Raw genomic sequence first — 15,924 nt, forward strand, 5'->3', positions numbered from 1 at the left:
GTGGTTAGAGGCCCTGGTGTGTCCATTTCTGTATCTTGCCCCCCACCCCAATAAATAAAAGAAAGCTCCCTCCCTCACCTCTGATGGGCAGACCATCTGAGAACAGGTATGTTTGGGTGTAGATGAACACACCATTTTCTCACTGGTGATGGCATTTAGGTGACACTACTAAATTACATACACAAACACCTAGTGGCGGCGGGGGGGGGGGGGCTTTTTCTTTTATGTCTTTTTTTTTTTCCGAGGTAGGGTCTCGCTCTAGCTCAGGATGGCCTTGAGTTCCTGGCGATCCTCCTACCTTTGCCTTCCAAGTGCTGGGATTAAAGGTGTGCACCACCACACCCGGCTCCTAGTGGGGTTTTCATTTAGAGGTCTGTCACTGGGAGGAATGGACAGGGAAGGGAAACAACCCTGTCTTTCTCCTGTAGTTGGTTAGATGATATCCGGGAAAAGAATAGCTTCTCTGGACCAAGTAAGGCAAGCCATTAAGTTCCCCAAGATTTGACTCCCTCAACCACCCCCCCCCGCCAGACAAGCATCACCCTTTGCAAAGGAAAGGGATGTGTTAAATGTGGCTTGCTAGTTTGGTTCAGTGAAGCCCAGTGAGGTTCCTCTCTCTCTCAGGTGGAATTCTAGGGGTTCTACTCCAAGGGGATTTCCCATCTACAAGTGGAATAAAGTGGCTGAAATCCCAGCACTTGAAAACAATAAACATTAGTACCTTAACAAACTTAGAATTCTTGAAATATTGCTGTTGGAAGTGGGGAGACAATAGCTTAAATTCACTGATTTTTTTTTTTTTTAAGCCAGGTGTGGTAGCTCACACCTATAATTCCAGACCTGCAGCTGAGGTAGGCAGATTGCCATGAGTTCAAAGCCAGCTTATACTAAATAGGGAGAGCTCTGGGTCAATCTGGACTAGAGTGAAAGAGACCTTGCCTAAAAAGAAAAAAGTTCAGACATCTTTAGAACTATAGATGGAATTCAGACTGGTCCAATGTGTGAAAAATTTCAAGTTGCCTTTTTCAGATTTTAAAAATATATTTATTTGACATAGGGGAAAAAAGACAGGCAGAGAATAGGCATGCCAGGGCCTCTAGCCACTGCAAATGAACTCCAGATGCATGGTCATCTTGTGCATCTGGCTTACATGGGTACGGGGGAAACAAATCAGTGTCCTTAGGCTTCACAGGCAAGCACTGTAACTGCTAAGCCACCTCTTCGGCCCATGATAATTTTTTTCCTAAGTAATATCTCTCTCTCTCTTTGGTTTTTCGAGGTAGGATTTCACTCTAGCCTAGGCTGATCTAGAATTCACTAGACTCAGGTTGGCCTCAATTCACAGCCATCCTCCTACCTCTGTTTCCCCAGTGCTGGGATTAAAGGAGCGTGCCACCATACTCAAAGTAAACATTCAGAGTCACTAATTTGGGAGTAAGAATTAGTTAGCATATTATTTTTAAGAAATATTTTTTGTGAAGCTGGGCGTGGTGGCGCACGCCTTTTATCCCAGCACTCAGGAGGCAGAGGTAGGAGGATCACTGAGTTTGAGGCCACCCTGAGACTCCGTAGGAATAACGGCACTGAAAGGAAGTGTAATGTCCTTGAGCCTGCCCTTGCAGTCTCTACTTTGCTAGAGGCCAGAGAAGGTAGGTTCTCACTGTGGCCCGGGCTGACCTGGCATTCACTATGTAGTCTCAGGGTGGCCTTGAACTTAAGGAGATCCTCCTACCTCTGCCTCCTGAATGCTGGGATTAAAGGCTTGTGCCACCACATACAGCTAGATCTATTTTTCTATAAACAACCTGAGTCCTAAGCTAATGATTCCTGGAAGGATTAAACCTGAACATGTCATTGTGACTGGTTAGCTGAGTCCCCAAAACTTGGCATCAGAGCTGATTAGCTCCTCCCCCATTGAGAACCTATACATGACCCAAATTTGGGTCTCTAGTTGGACTTTGTCCCACTCTTGCGTACTCATGGGCAGAAGCTCTCTGTACTGTCTCCTCTTAATCTAACAGAGACTCTAAACTTTACCCTCTGGTCTGTGGACTTCAATTCCTTGAGGTCATAAAACAAGAATCTCAAAATTATCAGTGCATTGGCAGGGACCCCGAAATTCCTGTGTCAAAGGAAGATGAGCACAGTGTGTGTGGGGGTGTGTGTGAATGAGGCCAGGAATGATGCCAGATTTGGGGATTCAGGAGGGGTCTACCAGAATTTATGAAACCCAACTTTTGAGTTCTGTCCTACCTTTAATAAAGAATTAATAAAGATGGACTCAAGAAGGATAAATCATGAATTACTAAGTTTATTTAGGGGGAAAACATTGTGGGGTTTAGAAAACATGCTCTCATGTGGAAACACCACATAGTTTATGAGGTTAGTTTACGTGAAGTTGATGTTCTAGGTGATAAACGAAATGCGTAGAGCTACAAGCATGTGGACTTAAGAGAAACTGAGGCTCTTAATGTTAGAGTAAAGCTGCTGGCGCATGGAAGGTAGAACGTAGGAGCTTCTGTAGCGAAACTTGAGAAGAACCCACACGGCATCCGCCACGTGTTTAGAGAAGTTAAGACGGCGAACCGTCGGGCTCAAGGAAACAAAAATGAGAAGGCAGATGTAAAGCAGAGACCAAGAGATTCAGAGGAGAGAAGAATGAGTAATGAGGTTACCCTCATGGTTAAGCCAACTTTAAAGAAACTACACAGGCAGCAAGCCTTGAGTCGGTGAGAGCGTCTATGTGGTAGATCTGGAGTGTAAGGAGAACATGCCACACACGGTAGATTCCAAAACCGGAGGAAAATCATGCATGCAATTGAAGTGAGAAGTTACCCCCAAACTGTAAAGCAGAGACAAGCAGAAAGGCCATCCAAACCAAGAAGCAGTTTTATGTTCTCCCCCACCTCCCACCTAGTCAGGCTGCGTGAGGGGGTAACCCTGATAGGCTGACCTGGAACTCTGAGGCCCCAGACTGGCCTAAACTCTGGGTGATCTTCCTACCTCAGCCTCCCCAGTGCTGGGATTAAAGATAAGCACCACCATGCCTGGCTCTTAGGGTCATTCTTGATGTTTGTTCTCTTTGATTCTGGGAAAAAAAAAAAAAAAAAAAAAAAACTGAGCTGAATAATTCTCTGCAGGGAACAAGTCCATTTTTGACAAGGGAGGAGTTAAAATTTTGATACCAAATATTCTGAGTCAAACCTCCTCCCACCCCCCACGAAATAGGGCGGAACCAGTTGGGTGTGGTGGCCCCTGTAGTCTCAGGGTAGCCTCGAACTCACTGGGATCCTTCTACCTCTGCCCCCTGAGCACTGGGATTAAAGACGTGCATGACCATTCCTGGATTAAAGTAATATTTTCTAAATCTTTGTTTCTGTAGTAGTGTTATGGCTGCTTTACTGTTGGGCTGTGTGTGTGTGTATGTGTGAATGCCAATGCACATGAGACGCGAGAGTCAAAGGACAACCTCACATGTTGGTCTTTGCCTTCCACCTTGTTTTGGGGCACAGTTCCTCTTGTTCAACATTGCATTCATCAGGCTAGCCAGATTTTCCTGTCTCTACCTCCCTTCTCACCATAGGCACACTGGGGTTACAGAAACTCACACTCACATCCAGCCATCCATGGGCTCTGGGGATCTGAAGTCTGGTCATCAGGCTTCAGTGAAGCGAGGGCTTTATCCACTAAGCCATCTCCCAGGCTCCAAAAGCTCCTCTTGTTGACACTACGGTTCATCTGGAGGAACCCTGGGTCAATCTCCACAAGGGACTGTTTTTCAAAGCAGAAAATCTTCATTTGTTACAGGTTCAAAACATTTTATTTGCATACTTAAAACACTGTATTCTTTTTTAAAATTGTGTGTGTGTGTTTGTGCGCACACACGCGTGCTCTGGCAGCTGCTGCTGCACATAGTTGTCCAGCTTTACATGGGTCCTGGGGAATTGAACCTGGGACAGCAGACTTTGCAAGCAGTTTTCTTTAACCTCCGAGCCATCTCTCCAGCAGGCATAGGCCTTGTCTAAAACCAACATAAATGCTTCTTCCAAGGAATAAGTGTTACTTCATCCCACTTCTTCTAAACTGAAAGCAGTCAACAACTATTGCCCGCTGTATCAAAAGCAGCTGGGCAAGGCTGGAGATGACTCAGTGGTTAAAGGCACTTGCTTGCAGAAACTGATGGCCCAGGTTTGATTCCTCACTACCCAAGAAAACACTGGATTCTTTTAAAAAATATTTTATTTATTTGCAAGCAGAGAGAGAGAGAGAGAGAGGCTGAGAATGGGCGCTCCAGGGTCTAGTGCCGCTGCTAAGGACCTCCAGACGCACGCACGAGTTTGTACATTTGGCACTACATGGGTACTGGGAAGCTGAATCCAAGCCTGAGGCTGGGCAAGCAAGTGCCTTTAGCCATTGTGCCATCTCTCCAGCTCAAAACACTGTATTCTAATAACAGAAATGGCTTGAATGTAACTATGGCAATGAACCTAAACTAAGTTTTACAGCCGGCAGCATTCCCTGGACCAGCTTGGATCTTCTCATCCTCTGTAGTAGACAGCTTGAGGTTGCTGAGATGAACTTCCACACCAGGCACAGTTCATGGGTGGAAGGGATACAGCTTACAGCTAGAGGAGAGGTTTCATAATGGCAGAAGTTAGTCCCTTTTTCACAGGTACATGCAGAGAGAGAAAAGCAGCCACCACCATAAGGAAGCACTCAACAGGAACCCCTTGTGGCAGAACTCGGGAACTTTGCCTGTCTTTTAGGACTGGACCTAGAATCCATCCATAGTGACACCTCCTCCAGCCAGGAGGCTAGAGGTCTAAATTACAAGCTTTAATAAACTCTTGAATCTACTGGGAGACAGCTATTTCAACTATCACCTTCCACCCCTGGCCCCCTATAGATTTATAATTACCTCACATTATTATTGTGTCTAGTCTAAACTTAAAGGTCCCTATAGTCTTTAGTAACTTAAGATTGTTTTCAAGTCTTCAGTCTTAGTTAAGATTTAAGATTGTCTCTTAATTGTGAGCCTTGTAAATTCAAACAAGTTATATACTTTTAACATATAAAGGCACAGAGTAAGCACTTAAAAGTTTATTTTATTTTATTTTTGTTTTTTTGAAAGAGAAAAAGAGGTGGGGTGGGGGAGAGAATGGACATGCCAGGACCTTCAACCACTGCAAATAAATTCCAGATGCATGTGCTCCTTAGACATCTGGCTTATGTGGGTCCTGGGGAATCAAACTTGGGTCCTTTGGCTTTGAATACAACAGCCTTGACTGCTAAGCCATATCTCCAGCCCCAGAGTAAACATTTTTAACTGTATAAGGAAAGTATAAAAAGGAGAGACTGGACCAATGTCAACTCAAGGACCATCAAGCATCTATAGTTTAAGTCTGATATATTAACCAGTGACTGACAGTCTCTGGAATTTTTAATTTCACCTTTCCAGCTGGGCTGAATAACCAAGGAAAACTTTTATTCCCAAGCCAACATTGTTTCATGGTAGTCCTTGTACAGTCTTGGTATATTCAAAACATTTTTGGGGGTTTTATATAAACCATGGTTCATGTTTTGTTGTTGTTGTTTTGTGTTTTTCAAGGCAGGTTATCACTCTAGCCCAGGCTGACCTGGAATTCACTATGTAGTCTCAGGGTGGCCTCAAACTCACAGCAATCCTCCTACCTCTGCCTCCAGAGTGCCATGGTCCATTTAAAAATTGAGAGAGAGAGAGAGCACACGAGCGACTATACTAGGACCTGCAGGCACTGCAAATGAACTCCAGAGGCATGCGCCACCTTGTGCATCTGGCTAATATGGGGCCTGGGGAATTGAACCTTGGTTCTTTGGCTTCATAGGCAAGTGCCTTAACCACTAGCCCCCATGGTCCATTTTTTAATGGCTTTATCAGTCTCTTTGTCGGGGTCATCATGGCTTGTCTGTATGTTGTGTCTCAGCTTTTGGAACCATGTGTACTTTATGACCCACTCTATGCATTTGTTTATGTTTTTGAAATCAATATCAGGTGTACAAGACACAACCATATTTTTTTATTTTTTATTTTGATTGAGGCAAGCCCAACAGACTGCCTGTTTTTAAAACGAGAGAGAGAGGGGGGAAATTGGTACTCCAGGACCTCCAGCCACTGCAATTGTACTCCAAACCAGTGCATCCCTTGTGTGCAAAAGCAAGCTTGCATGCTTGCATCACTATGCGTCTGGCTTACATGGGACCTGGAGAGTCAAGATGGGTCCTTAGGTATCACAGGCAAGTACCTTAACCACTAAACCATCTTTCCAGCCCCAGAGTCATTTAAAATTTTTATTTATTTATTTGAAAGCAGAAAGAGAGAGATACAAGAGAGACAGACAGACAGAGAATAGGTGTGCCAGGGCCTCCAGGCACTGCAAATGGACTCCTGGCTTACATGGGTCCTGCGGAACTGAACTGGGGTCCTTTGGCTTTGCAGGCAAATGCCATCTCTCCAGCTCCTACAGTCATATTTTTAATTTAGGGACAAGACAAATCATGAACTTGAAGATCTTTTTTAAACTTTTTTAAATTTTATTTTTATTTATTTGAGAGCAAAAGACAGAGAGGAAAAGAGGCAGATAGAGAATGGGCATGCCAGGGCCTCCAGCCACTGCAAGTGAACTCCAGATGCGTGTGCCCCCTTGTGCATCTGGCTAACGTGGGTCCTGGGGAATCGAGCCTTGAACCGGGGTCCCTAGGCTTCATAGGCAAGCGCTTAACCGCTAAGCCATTTTTCCAGCCCTTAGATCTTTTTTAAAAATAATATATTTTTACCTTTTTTTGTTGTTTTGAGGTAGGGTCTCACTCTGGCACAGGCTGATGTGGAATTCAGTCTGTAGTCTCAGGGTGGCCATAAACTTACAATGATCCTCCTTAACCTCTGTCTCCCAAGTGCTGGAATTAAAGGCGTGCAGCACCATGCCTGGCTTACCATTGTTTTAATGTAAAACAATTTGGGACATCTTATACATCTTGTCAATGTGTTTGACAATAGCAGCTTTAGTAACCTAAAACCTGTCTCTGTGTCAGTAAATTTTAAACTTGTTTGAGGTTTTTAAATTTTAAACCTTGCTGGGCATGATGGCCTGTGCCTTCAATCCCAGCACTCGGGAGGCAAAGGTAGGAGGATTGCCATGAGTTTGAGGCCACCATGAGACTACATAGTGAATTCCAAGTCAGCCTGGGCCAGAGTGAGACCCTACCAGGACCCATGTAAGCCAGATGCAGAAGGTGGCACATGCATCTGGAGTTCATTTGCAGTGGTGGGAGGCCCTAGTGAGCCCATCCTTTCTCTCTCTCTCTCTTTTTTTTTTTTTTTTTTTTTAGAAAGCCAGGCGTGGTGGAGCACGCCTTTTTTATTTTATTTTATTTTTTGTTTATTTTTATTTATTTATTTGAGAGTGACAGAAAGGAGGAGGAGGAGAGAGAGACTGAGAGAGAGAGAGAGAGAGAGAGAGAGAGAGAGAGAGAGAGAGAGAATGGGCGTGCCAGGGCCTCCAGCCACTGCAAAGGAACTCCAGATGTGTACGCCCCCTTGTGCATCTGGCTAACGTGGGTCCTGGAGAATCGAGCCTCGAACCGGGGTCCTTAGGCTTCACAGGCAAGCGCTTAACCACTAAGCCATCTCTCCAGCTCTCTCTCTCTTTCTCAAAGACATAAAATATTTTTTTTTTAATCTTAATTTTTTTTTTTAGTTTTATATTTTTAGCCAAGCATATCAGTCCATTACAAATTTAACCTTCAGGGGCTGGAGAGATGGATTAGCGGTTAAGCACTTGCCTGTGAAGTCTAAGAACCCCAGTACAAGGCTCAATTCCCCAGGACCCACGTTAGCCAGATGCACAAGGGGGCGCACACATCTGGAGTTCGTTTGCAGAGGCTGGAAGCCCTGGTGTGCCCATTCTCTCTCTCTCTCTGCCTCTTTGTTTGTCTGTCACTCTCAAATAAATAAATAAAATAAACAAAAATAAGTTTATTTAAAAAAAAACAAATTTAACCTTGATCAAACTGTCTTGGCATGGGCAGTAGAATGTAGTAGAACATCACAAGCTTTTTGCTTAATGTGACACTGGAGCTTGAGCCCAGAGTCTCCTGCATGCAAAGCCCATGCCCTTCCTCTGAGCTTCCTCTAGCCCCAGCAGTCATTTAAATTCAATGTACCCCGTTTTCTATGTTACAGAGTTAAGCAGCTGAAAGAACTAAAAGGAGAGAGCAATGCTGTGAAAAGTACAGCACATAGGCAATTTACACTCCATTACTTTACCCATGTGCTTCCTCCATTGCTTTTGAAGACTGGATTTTCCTCTTTTGTCATCTTCAGGTTTTTTTGTTTGTTTTTCGAGGTACAGTCTCACTCTGGCCCAGGCTGACCTGGAATTCACTACATAGTCTCAGGGTGGCCTTGAACTCACAGCGATCCTCTGTCTCCCAAGTGCTGGGGTTAAAGGCATGTAACACCACACCTGACTAATGTTGTTTTTTGGTTTTTCGAGGTAGGGTCTCACTCCACCCCAGGCTGATCTGGAATTCACTATGGAGACTCAGGGTGGCCTCGAACTCATGGCGATCCTCCTATCTCTGCCTCACAAGTGCTGGGATTAAAGGTGTGCGCCTCCACGCCCAGCTTCCGACTAATGTTTTTGAGAGAGAGGGAGGGAGGATATGGGCATGCTAGGGCTTCCTGCCGCTACAAATGAGCTCCAGATGCATGTGTCACTTTGTGTGTCTGGCTTTTCGTAAGTACTGGGAAATTGAACCCAGGCTGTCAGGTTTTGCAAGCAAGCATCTTTACCTGCTGAGCCATCTCTCAGCAGTCTTCAGCTTTGACTTATTGAATTTTTTATCTTGGCCATATGGGGTTTGTCAGACATGGCTGATGGAGGAGGAGAAGCAAGGTGTGTGAGCTAGGGGGAACCTGATCTGCATAGTGAGTACTGCCATGTGTCTTGGTTTTATTTTGTTTTTTAAAAAGTTATACCTACAGAAGGAAATGGACTTAAAAACAGAACACTCAAAATCTAGGGCAATTAGTGATGAAAGAATCATTTAGGGCTTTCCCTTGTGTTCCCCATAAAGACAGTCAGTTACAACGTGTTATCTTTCTTCCCTGCCAAGTTAGAATCAAAGTGCCCTCAGCAGCTGGGACTGGGGCTGCCAGGCTGTTGTGTCAGCAGAAGGCAGACAGTGATGCTTAGTGGATACAGCTGGTGGCCTTGACTTTCATGAGTCAGACGTGGTTGTGTATGCCTGTCATCCCATCACTCAAGGCTAAGGCCAGAGGACTGCAGAGTCAAGGCCAGCCGGTGCTACACATGAGGCCCCTGTCTCAACTCCCCACCAAAATCAAACACATAACAACATCAACAAGCACCACCTGACTCCCTGAAACTGCTTATGTCCTTGGAGACTGGACATCATCTTCGGGCATCCTTTGCATCTCCTCTAGCTGCGGTAAGTTTGTGGGAATGTTTCATAGCCAGGTCAGGAAATAGCCATTTTAGCGGTTTGGAGACAGGAAGGGCTCCTTAGACACACCCTTGCTGCAGTTTCCTGCCCCTCTGCCAGCAGCGATTACCCATGTGGCTGAGCCCTCAGCGGGGCATTCACACATGACAGGTAAGAGGGAGAGGGCGAGGGCCCGGATGGGGCCAGCAGGAACTTCAAGCTTCCCTGGCTGTGTGGAGGACCCAACATGAAACCATAGGCTACTTTCTCTGGGAAAGCATTCAAGGGAGCGCAGTGGAGGGCTGATGGCTGCCCTGAAAGGTGTTTCAATGTTAGCAATCACTCGTTCCAGAACCCTAGAAAGAACCCAAGGTGTCAGGCCGACTTCAGGCCTAATTAATGTTGCCGCGAACCTCATCTGGGAGATGCTGGGAGAGGCAGCCTGGGAAGAAAAGAGCACAGAGCAAGTGAGTCTTGGGGACTGAAGATGGAATTCAATCAGTTATACATCTGAGCCGCCTTCCCAGCCCCAGGGGAGAGAAGGCATAGAGACAACAGGTGCCGTAGGAACTAAGCCCCACTCTTGGCATCTGCAGCTGCTAAGGGCTGATTCCCCCCTTCCAACTCCCTGCACCAGCTTTTGAAATTATGGAGACACACTAGAGAGCCTTGGACGTGTGACGAACCTGCCAGGCAACCCAGCCCATTAAAATAGTTTCCAACATGTGCCGAGGGCATCTCAGCAGTCATTCCACAGAGAAGCATCTCCTTGGTCTTAGTAACAATAGGTGGGAAGCAGGATGTATTTATATTTTTCGAGTTTAATACACACACACACACACACACACACACACACACACACACACACACAGTGCTAGGGATTCAACTCAGAGCCTTATGAATACCAGGCACATACACTACACCACCAAGCTACATCCTCAGCCCTCGTTTTTTTCCTTTTATTTTTATTTATTTGAGAGAAATAGGCAGGAGAGGAGAGAATGGGGGCACCCGGGCCTCCAGCCACTGCAAACGAACTCCAGATGCATGCATCCCCTGGGCTTCTGGCTTATAATGGCTCCTAAGGAATTGAACCTGGGTCCTTTGGTTTTGCAGGCAAGCGTCTTATCTACTAAGCCATTTCTCCAGTCCAGCCTTGGTTTTCTGAGTCTCACTATATAGTTAGGGCTAGCTGGCCATGAATTTTTGATCGTCCAACCTCCAGGGAGATGATAGAAGATAGGGATTGGGGAGAAAAGTATAAAAAGAAGCTTAAGTGTTAGTGCTGGGGTTACACTGTGAGCCACCACACTATAGACATTTTTCCTCTTTGGAGACAAGATGAACCTCTGCCACTAAACAGCTTGGCCTTGCCTCAGGCACCTATAGTTAAATGAGCTTTGGAAAAAGGCCTGAGCCAGTTTATCTCTTCATAAAGTAGTATGGATATTACAATATTCATACATTGCTGTGTAACAAATGACCTTCAAATCCGCAGTTTGAAACATTTAAAATTTTTATTTAAGAGAAAGACACACAAAGAGAAGGAGTGCGCTAAGAACTTTTACCATTGCAAATTCCAGATGCACGCACCACTTTGCGCATCTGGATTTACTTGGGATACTGGAGAATTGAACCCAGGCCATGAGGCTTTGCAAGCCTTTAACTGCTGAGCCATTTCTCCAGCACTCTCAACATTTTTTTTTATAGCACATCATGATATTCTTAGGGTCATGAGTTAGGGAGCAGTTTAGCTGGGTGCCCCTTACTTAGAAACTTACTGGTGGGCTGGAGAGATGGCTTAGCGGTTAAGCGCTTGCCTGTGAAGCCTAAGGACCCCGGTTCGAGGCTCGGTTCCCCAGGTCCCACGTTAGCCAGATGCACAAGGGGGCGCATGCGTCTGGAGTTCGTTTGCAGAGGCTGGAAGCCCTGGCGCGCCCATTCTCTCTCTCTCCCTCTATCTGTCTTTCTCTCTGTGTCTGTCGCTCTCAAATAAATAAATAAAAAATTTGAAAAAAAAAAAAGAAACTTACTGGTGAAACTGAAGATGTTGACTAAGTCTGCAGACATCTGAAATTTTGACTGGGGCTGAAAAGTGTGCTTTCAAAATGACTCCCTCACATGGCTGCCAAGTTGGGGCTGATCTTTCAGAGGTAGCTTCACATACTTACTGTGGACCTCACCACACCTGTTCTCTACTGTTTTGGACAGAGCAGTTGCTCTCAAAAGCAGGTCTACCCAAACACTGCCTCATAATATGGTGGCAGTTTTCTCCTAAAGTAATAATCCAAGAGAGGGCAAGGCAGAAGTGGCCACAGCATTTATGACCTAGTCTTGGAAGCCATATGCCATCACACATACCATATTCTGCTAGTTACATTGACCAACCGTGATGCACTGTGCATAGGAACCACACAGGACCATTAACAGCCGTTTTGGAAGCCGGCTACTGCAGCCAAAATGGGAATCATTAATGGGGGTGAGGGGAGTCCTCTTTTCACTGTCCACCAACGATGCTGAGAAGTATGACACGAGCTTGAATGGTAGAGACACTTCTTGTATAAAGACAGGCTTTCTTCCCCTTCTACATACTGTCCTGTAGGAACAGACCAATTTCCTTTCACAACCAAGCCCAGCAGACCATTACCTGGCACAGTAAAGTCTGCTGTGTGATGGGGGAGAGACAAATCCTTCATAGAGCAGAGATGGTAGTATTTAATAGAAAGCTGGATTTGGTGCAGGGACCACAGCTCAGTGGATTGGCATGTGCTTATTAGCATGTTCAAGGGTTCAAGTCCAGCATTAAAAAAAAAAAGATGCTGGTTTTAATCCCAGCACTCGGGAAGCAGTGGTAGGATTGCTATGAGTTTGAGGTCACCCTGTGACTACACTGAGAATTCCAGGTCAGCCTGGACTACAGTGAGGCCCTACCTCAAAAAACAAAACCCCAGAGATGGTTTGTGCTGGTTTGAATGTGAATGTATGTCTCCCATAGTCTCAGACTTTTTTTTCAAGGTAGCTTCTCACTCTAGCCCAGCTGACCTGCAACACACTGTATAGTTACAAGCTGGCTTTGAACTCACAGCACTCCTCTTACCAGTGCTTCCTGAGTGCTGGGATTAAAGGCCACCATACCCTGCTGGAGGAGCTGTCACTGGAGGCAGATCTTTAAAATATATATGTGTGTATGTGTGTGTGTATTTTTTTTTTTTCAAGGTAGGGTCTCACTCTGGTCCAGGCTGACCTGGAATTAACTATGTAGTCTCAGGGCGGCCTGAACTCACAGTGATCCTCCTAACTCTGCCTCCCGAGTGCTGGGATTAAAGGTATGTGCCATCACACCCGGCTTAAAATATTTACTTGACAGAGAAAGGGGGGGGGAGAGAGAATGGGTGCACCTGAACCTCCAGGTACTGCAAACAAACTCTAGACACACGTACCCCTTTGTGCATCTGGCTAACGTGGGTCCTGGGGAATCAAACTGGGGTCCTTTGGCTTTGCAGGCAAATGCCTTAACCACTAAGCAATCTCTCTAGTCCCTGAAGGCAGATCTTTTCAGCTTTACTAAGGTTGTGTAGAGTGCCAAATTTGAGCTCTAGCTCTGTGTGTTTCAGGCTGTTGGCAATGCCTCTCTGCAATGGATCTATGCAAGTGAGCCAGCTTCTACCATATTGAAGCTTCCCCTGGATTCTAGAAACCTGAAATAAACCCCTTCCTCCTGTCAGCTACTTCTGGTCAGGTGTTTGTCCCAGCAATGAGAAGGTAACTGTGACAGTAAAATTGGTACCAAGTAGTGGGGTCATTGGTGCAATAAATCTGATCAGGTGATCTTTGGTCTTTTGGAATGTGTCTGTGGTTGGAATATAGGTCTTGGTATTTTGGATCAGAGAAGCAATGCAGTACTGTAAGCTGAGCACAATAGGCTATTCTCATGAGAGTTTAAAAATTCTAAATGTAAGTTAGGTATGGTGGCACACGCCTTTAATCCCAGCCTTTGGGGGGCAGAGATAGGATTGCTGTGAGTTTGAGGCTACCTTGAGACTACATAGTTAATTCCAGGTCAGCCTGAGCTAGAGTGAGGCCCTACCTCAAAAAAAAAAAAAAAAAAAATCTAAATGTATAGAGAATAGTGGACCATGAAGGCTTGGCTTATGAACTTTGTTTTAGTTGTTTTGAGGTAGGGCCTTGCTTGAACCCAGGCTGACCTGGAATTCACTATGTAATCTCAGGCTGGCCTTGAATTAAAAGTGATCCTCCTACTTCTACCACCCAAGTGCTTGGATTAAAGGCAAGCACCACCACGTCCAGCATGGTTTATGAATATTTAAAGGGGAAAAAGAAAACTTTGTTGGAACTGGGCTATTGGTGGAAAGGCTGGCTGTGTTGTTTTGCCCTGAACAAGGCTGAATTTTAAAGTAATGGACTAGAGTGCTTGGCAGAGGTATAAAACAGAAAGACATGAAACATGTAGTTTGTTATAGGACAAATTCAAGCAAGTTTGAAGTTAAAGGCACAGAGATTGGTTTTAGGTTACTTAAACTACAATTACGTTAATCACCACCAAGAGTGAGCCAACTGCTTTGCATTGGGACAATAGAAAAGACACCAAAAGGTAAAGTCCACCCATAGAAAGCTCAAGCTAGAGCTGGGCATGGTGGCATATGCCTTTAATCCCAACACTCAGGAGGCAGAGGTAGGAGGACTGATGTGAGTTGGAGGCCAGCCTGAGACTAGAATAAGTTCCAGGTCAGCCTAGGCTAGAGTGAGTCCCAACCTTAAAAACTTAATGAAAAAAAAAAAAAAAAAAAGAGGTCTGGAGAGATGGCTTAGCAGTTGTTTTGCCTGCAAAGCCAAAGGACCCAGGTTCAATTTGACCCCAGGACCCACATTGGCCAGATGCACAAGGGGGCACACATGTCTGGCGTTTGTTTGCAGTGGCTAGACGCCCTGGCCTGCCCATTCTCTCCCCCCGCCCTCTTTCTCTTTAAAATAAATAGATGAAATATTTTTAAAAAAAGCAATCTCAAGCTGGTAAGAATGCAACTTCTTTTGAAAAGAAGTGGCTTGAAGGAAGACTAGTAAAGGAGTATCCTTTTCAAGGTCAAGATTTATTCCTCCCTGCATTAACAAACTTGGCAGCTCACCTGGTCCTATGGAGTATAACAAATACTGGAAAGAAAGGGTCATTGGATGTTTAACAGTTTTGGTTTTTGGAAATGGCCCCTTGGTGATGTGAAGCAGGATTGGAATTCCTATGTGGAGGCCAAATAAGGCCATTGTACGGTTCTGTGAAAATGAAAATGTAGTTTGCAGTATAGACCTAAAGATGTTTTGGAAATACCAGTACTGTGGGATGGCTGCCATGGAGAGCTGCTGGCTCAGGACAGAATTTTCCCCATGTTGTGAGCAGCCCAGGTAGAGGGCAAAATTAGAAATCAAGAGACTTTCACCACTGGTCCATTGGCTCATAAGTCCATGTTGGACTTGAAACTGCAGATAATTTTTACCTGCTGGTTATTATTTTACATTGGTACAGTCTCTGCTCGTTATGCTTTTTTTCCCCCCAGTGGAAATGTTTTTACTCTGTGCCATTATGTACTGGAAGTATGAAAGTTGTGTTTTGAGTTTACAGGGCTCATAATTAAGAGATAGTCTTGAATCTCAGATGAGATTTTGGACTTTTGATTGCATTGTGAGATGATCATAAGTCTATGGGTGCTAGGGGTGGAATGTGATGGTTTGAATGTGAATGTATGCCTGCATAGGCTTGGAGTTCTGATCAAGCTTCCTACTTATGTCTCCAGCAGCCTGTTGGAGGAGCTGTATCAAGAGTCCAGCCCTACTAAGGTGTGTTGAGAGCCAAGTTTGAGCTCTGGCTGTTTGTGCTTGCTGGTGTTAGCTTCTCTGTGGATGCTAAAGTAAGCCAGCTTCTTCTGACATGATGAAAATTCCCCTGGAATCTGTAAACCTGCAATAAGCACTTTCCTCTTGTATGCTGCTTCTTAGCATATGTATGTCTTAGCAATAAAAAGCTAACTGCAATAGGACTTTTCATTTTTGAGACAATCTCATTATAGCCCTGGCCGATCTGGAATCCGCTATATGTGTGTTTTGTGTGTGTGTGTGTGTGTGTGTGTGTGTGTCCAGGATGGCCTTGACTCATGGTGAGCCTACTTCAGATCCCAGAGTTCTGGGATTAAAGGCATGAGTAATAGCACCTGGCTACTCCCCCTTTTTTAATATTTTAGTTATTTCCAAGGAGAAAGAATGGGCGAGCCAGAGGTTGTAGATGCTGCAGAACCCCAGATGCATACACCATTTTGTGCATCTGGCTTTACATCAATACTGAGGAACCGAACCCAGGATGTCAGGCTTTGCGGCAAGTGCCTTAACTGCTGAGCCATCTCTCCAGCTCCACTCCCTGTCTTTTTTTTTTTTTTT

This window comes from Jaculus jaculus, chromosome 6, assembly GCF_020740685.1.
Source record: "Jaculus jaculus isolate mJacJac1 chromosome 6, mJacJac1.mat.Y.cur, whole genome shotgun sequence".
NCBI lineage: Eukaryota > Metazoa > Chordata > Mammalia > Rodentia > Dipodidae > Jaculus > Jaculus jaculus.